General features: G+C 40.0%; 1 pseudogene; it reads left to right on the forward strand.

Moving 5' to 3' along the window:
- LOC137725260 (probable alpha,alpha-trehalose-phosphate synthase [UDP-forming] 7) lies at positions 1-4,535 on the forward strand (annotated as a pseudogene).
- The last annotated feature ends 1,551 nt before the right edge of the window (positions 4,536-6,086 follow it).

A 6,086-nucleotide genomic window follows, 5' to 3' on the forward strand; every position in this document is an offset into this window, starting at 1 on the left:
TTTATATTTGTATGGGGAGAGGGAGAGGGGGAGAGAGATTTTTGCAAGTGTGACTCTTGGCCGTTCACTTTCAGAGAAGACCAAACCAAACCCTAGATTTCTTTCCTGCTGATTTCACCCCCAATTAATATTTTATTTGAATTTTCAGATCCATATTGTTCCTGGGAAAGATTCAAAATTTGCTCTTTCAAACCTCTGAAGGTATCATTTTTTTTCATTTTGTTTTTCTTTCAGTTTTTGGAAATATTTCAATTCACTCTCTAGGGTGTACTTTGTTTTTGGATATTAACTGAAACATGAGATTTTATGCTGTTTTTTTGCAGTTTTTGGTATTTGGAAGTGTTATTAATTAATGGTTATTTGCAGTGATTGAATCTAATTTGGGTGTTGGAATCAATGCTTAGTTTGCTATATGTTGATGCCTGTTTATTTCATGTTATTACAGATCCTGCATAATTTTTGTTACTTGAAGAGGCAAGGAATCTTGGGTCAGGTTTATATTTGTGAGATCTTGTTTGTGATTTTTGAGTTGGATTGGGGAAGCCCAGATAAATTCTGTTCAAGATGATGTCCAAATCGTATACCAATCTTTTAGATCTAGCCTCCGGGAACTTTCCGGTAATGGGTCGCGAAAGACGGCGGCTTCCGCGTGTAATGACCGTTGCCGGTGTTATATCTGAGCTTGATGATGAGCAGGCTGGTAGCGTGTCTTCGGATGTTCCGTCCTCGATCGTTCAGGACCGGATAATTATTGTTGCCAATCAGCTCCCTGTGAAAGCCAAGCGGAGACCGGATAATAAAGGATGGAGCTTTAGTTGGGATGAGGACTCATTGTTATTGCAGTTGAAGGACGGTTTACCTGAAGATATGGAGGTTTTGTATGTAGGTTCTTTGAGTGTCGAAGTGGATTCGAATGAACAGGACGATGTATCAGCGCTCCTGTTGGATAAATTCAAGAGTGTTCCAGCTTTTTTGCCGCCCGACATTTTGTCCAAGTTCTATCATGGGTTTTGTAAGCAGCATTTGTGGCCTTTGTTTCATTACATGCTTCCATTCTCAGCAACCCATGGTGGGAGGTTCGATCGGTCTTTGTGGGAAGCATATGTGGCTGCAAATAAGATTTTTTCACAAAGGGTGATCGAGGTAATAAATCCGGAGGATGACTATGTGTGGATTCATGATTACCATCTAATGGTGCTGCCTACCTTCTTGAGGAGGAGATTCAATAGATTGAGAATGGGGTTTTTTCTTCACAGCCCATTCCCTTCGTCAGAAATATATAGGACTCTACCGGTAAGGGAAGAGATCCTAAAGGCACTTCTAAATTCGGACCTTATTGGGTTCCACACATTTGATTACGCTCGACATTTCTTGTCTTGTTGTAGTCGGATGTTGGGTTTGGAGTATCAGTCAAAGCGGGGTTATATTGGGCTGGATTATTTTGGAAGGACAGTTGGGATAAAGATAATGCCTGTAGGGATTCATATGGGGCAGATTGGGTCAGTGTTGAAGCTTGCCGATAAGGAGTGGAGGGTAGGAGAACTTAAACAACAGTTTGAGGGGAAGACTGTGCTGCTGGGTGTTGATGATATGGACGTCTTTAAAGGTGTCAACTTGAAGCTTTTGGCAATGGAACAGATGCTGAAGCAGCATCCAAAGTGGCAGGGGAAAGCAGTTCTGGTACAGATAGCAAACCCTGCAAGGGGAAGAGGGAAAGATCTTGAGGAAACGCAGGCTGAAATACAGGCAAGCATCAAAAGAATTAATGAAAAATTTGGTCGGACTGGTTATGAACCCATTGTGTTTATTGATAGGCCAGTCTCTCTTAGTGAAAGAGTTGCATATTACACCATTGCCGAGTGTGTAGTTGTCACAGCTGTGAGAGATGGGATGAATCTTATTCCATATGAATACATTGTGTGCAGGCAAGGGAACTCTGTATCAGATTCTAATTTAGAACACAGTGGGCCGAAGAAGAGCATGCTAGTAGTATCAGAGTTTATTGGATGTTCCCCTTCACTAAGTGGTGCAATTCGGGTTAACCCATGGAATATTGAATCAACGGCGGAGGCGATGAATGAGGCAATTTCAATGGAGGAACCCGAGAAGCAGTTGCGCCATGAGAAGCATTATAGGTATGTTAGTACACATGACGTGGCATACTGGTCACGAAGTGTTTTCCAAGATATGGAGAGAACTTGCAAAGACCATTTCAGAAGGCGTTGCTGGGGTATTGGTTTGGGCTTCGGCTTCAGGGTTATAGCACTTGATCCTAACTTCAGAAAGCTGACTATTGATCACATCGTTTCTGCTTATTTGAGATCTAAAAATAGGGCGATTCTACTGGATTATGATGGCACTGTGATGCCTCAAACATCTATAAATAAGAGCCCGAGTCAAGAAGTGATCTCCCTCATTAATACGCTTTGTGGTGATGTTAAAAACACTGTTTTTGTGGTCAGTGGAAGAGGAAGGGATAGTTTGAGCAAGTGGTTTTCTCCTTGCAAGAAACTCGGAATTGCTGCTGAACATGGTTATTTTATGAGGTATATCCAATATCTATTTGTCCTTTACAGTTATCCTTGTTTTTTGTTTGGTTTTAACATAAATTGATTTTTGTTAGGTGGTCTGCTAACAAGGATTGGGAAGTTTGCGGGCAGAGCAATGACTTTGGTTGGATACAGATAGCTGAACCAGTTATGAAACTCTACACAGAAGCCACCGATGGTTCTAGCATTGAAACCAAGGAGAGTGCCTTGGTTTGGCACCATCGAGATGCAGATTCTGGTTTTGGATCCAGTCAGGCTAAAGAGTTGCTCGACCATTTAGAAAGTGTGCTAGCAAATGAACCCGTTGCTGTGAAGAGTGGTCAGTACATTGTAGAAGTGAAGCCACAGGTGAATGTCCTAACTCTCTCTCAATTTTTAACTCTCTACGTTAATGCAAATTCTTGTCCAATGTCACATAAAAATATATAAGGACATCACCATTGTCACTATGATCGACTACCTGTTCCTATTTATCACAGAAAAAGCTCCAACTTCCCCCATTTTCATTGTTAGAACTCATGGAAGATACACAACATATATTTTTCTCATCTTGCAATCTGTAGAAATTTCCATTCAGCCATCCTTATTTGATTTTTTGATTTGCGTCCTCTCTTCACTTCCTTCGTCTCTTAGGGGTCTTTTGCAAGTCATAAATTAGAATATTATGCTTAGAACTGGTACCTTGTCTGAATAAGCACCTTTGCATTTGGCAAGTGTAGCACACTGAAAATGCTCAGAAACTCTGAGAATATGCGTAATAACCCTATGCTTGCGTGCATCTTAATCAAGTGACTTTGAGGAATTTTAGAAAATGAGGGTTTGTTTAGTATCCTCACGAGAAACATTCGTCAAGTTTAAACTGTGAAGGATGGCAATGCTTTGACGTTGGCTCATAAAACAATCTCACAGAGAAACCACAGTAATAAAGTTGGACTTTAGTAAAGTTTAAGACGAATAGTTTGCTTGCTGATGATAAAAGAGATCTACATTACGTTGTTAAGGATTGTTGCAAACCAATTGATTTTTTAAGTTAAGTGATGATTGAACCCAATTTTGTTGTGCCTTATAGGGTGTCAGTAAAGGCGTGGTTGCAGAAAAGATCTTCACATCAATGCACGAGACGGGGAAGCAGGCTGACTTTGTACTGTGTGTTGGCGACGATAGATCTGATGAGGATATGTTTGAGATCATTGGTAGTGCTATGACAAACGGCATCCTCTCCTCTAATACCAGTGTTTTTGCTTGTACTGTTGGACAGAAACCCAGTAAAGCGAAGTACTATTTGGATGACCCTAGTGATGTTATTACAATGCTTGACGCTCTTGCAGATGCTTCAGATTCTCCGCCTTCCTCAGATGGTGAACCAGGCTCCCCTTGAAATCTTCCTCGACGACTTTGTTAGATACCAGCGTCCTTCCTTGCAGCCAATGATGATGAATCACACGATGGGCTTTGATGGAAGAAAGTAATCATTTTTCAGCTTTTCTGGATCTGAATTATTGGAGGAAAGATTTCATGTTCGTGACCTTCTGACTGATGATTTTCAGCCAGTTCCGGAACATCGGTAGCTTGGATATCTTCTGTGATATAAACAATCAATCAATGCAGAGTGTGGATTATAGTGGGTTTACTTGGTCAAAAAACACAACTAAACATCAGCTCAAACTGAAGATCTGATGGAACCGACGATGTTTATTCGTTGAGAACAACTTGGACTGAGAAAGGAAACGGGAAATCGATTGTTGAAGATTGCAATATGGTGAAGGCGTGCGGGCGACGTGCATTCTAGGGACATTAGATTATGGTAATATGGTGGGGAAAAATGGTATTCAAATCCCCCTTTGAAACAGTATACTGGTCTTTCTTCTTCATTGTTCTGAGTGAATGTTCTTTGCCATTTGTTTCTTGGATCAAGTCCTTGTCTAATTAAACCTGTAAATTATATAGCAACATTTGCAAGAAATGATCACGTTTCCAAAGATGCCATCTTTCAGTTTACTGTTAACTGAGGAGTTGTCACTTGCACGGTGTTGAAATGCATTGTCCTGTCAATATACGCCATACATGGCGTGTTGAGTGGACCACATTCACTCGTTAAATCTCCGGTGATTCGTGAATCTTCTGTGATTGTGATTCATCAACGCACGTCTAATCGATAAATTAATATGTTGGAGAAAGGGAACCCTGGACAGCTTACAACCAAACAAACAGGCTCTCGCTTGAGACCCACATCGCAGGTTTCCAAGCAGCTTCACGGTTTTTACGACTCCAGAGCCCCAGTACCAACATTTTTCTCTCCAAGGATGACCCCCGTATACGTAAATTTATTTTCTCACACGCAATTAATGTCAATGATGCATATGATCATTTGGTGGAGCGGCATCCGGTTTTCACTTTTCTGGAAGTCTTGGGCATCTTTTGGGCGATCGTTGTTGATGAAGAAAATAGTGTTGATCTTCTGCATGCTTATATAATCTTTTGTCTCTTGATTCTTCTTTGATCTATTTAATTCAAAGATTAAAACTAAATAAAGATGTTATATGAAAACAAAAAAGTACGTGCAGAAATCACTTGTACTGAAACGTCGGATGTCGAAAGGCACGCTACAAATTCAGTATGGGAAACGGTAATTGATCTTGTCGATATACACTTTGAAAATAGAACCCAAACTTCGCGTATGTGGTTTTGGAGTTGCTAGCAATTGCGAGATGGAGGAGACGAAGACACACAAACAAAACAAATGCTGCAACTCAACTGAGTCGGCCATTGCCGTGTTACAAGGGGAAAGGCCTGTAAACCAAATGCTCATAGTCGAAGAGTTGTCACTTCTATAACCCTAATAATATGGTACGATGGGAGACCAAAACAAAAATATGACTAACTTTAGGCTCTAGAGAGGCCTACATACAATAATACTACATTAACCAGTTGCTTATAATTGTGTAAAATTAAAGGTCCTTTCAAAAGTCCTATACGCCAATGTATATATTAGACCGACTTTTGTTGGTATTAATCGTCCACACACATGTGAATAATTGACGGTTTACGGAATGCGTCAACGGCTTACAAGTATTTTACAATGAGATTGTGAGCCGTTGATAATTTGATTTAGCCAACGAATCAATGACTCTCTCTCTCTCCCTCTCTCTCTCTCATCCGTTGATATGATTCCAATCCCGAACATATCTTCTGCCATTTACTGCTGCTCCTATTTCCCCACTTGCACTAATTGTATACACCTTTATATAACAGAAACTCATACACACACATATATATATCCGATATTCCTGGATTGTGTACCTCCTTTTATCTCTTTCGTAACTTTTTTTTTTATCTCTTTCGTCACATGATTAGAGAAAATAAAAAAGAAGTAAACAACATGAGATCTGCGACTATTTCTCTACTATACACTTAAAGAAACATAACACAATTAGTTCATGTAACCACAACAATATATCAGTATTCTAAATCAATCACGCATTGCATTTTTTAACTTTCTTACATAATAGTGTCTAATTAGCTCAAAATACTAAAACT

The sequence above is a fragment of the Pyrus communis genome, chromosome 2, assembly GCF_963583255.1.
Source record: "Pyrus communis chromosome 2, drPyrComm1.1, whole genome shotgun sequence".
Taxonomy (NCBI): domain Eukaryota; kingdom Viridiplantae; phylum Streptophyta; class Magnoliopsida; order Rosales; family Rosaceae; genus Pyrus; species Pyrus communis.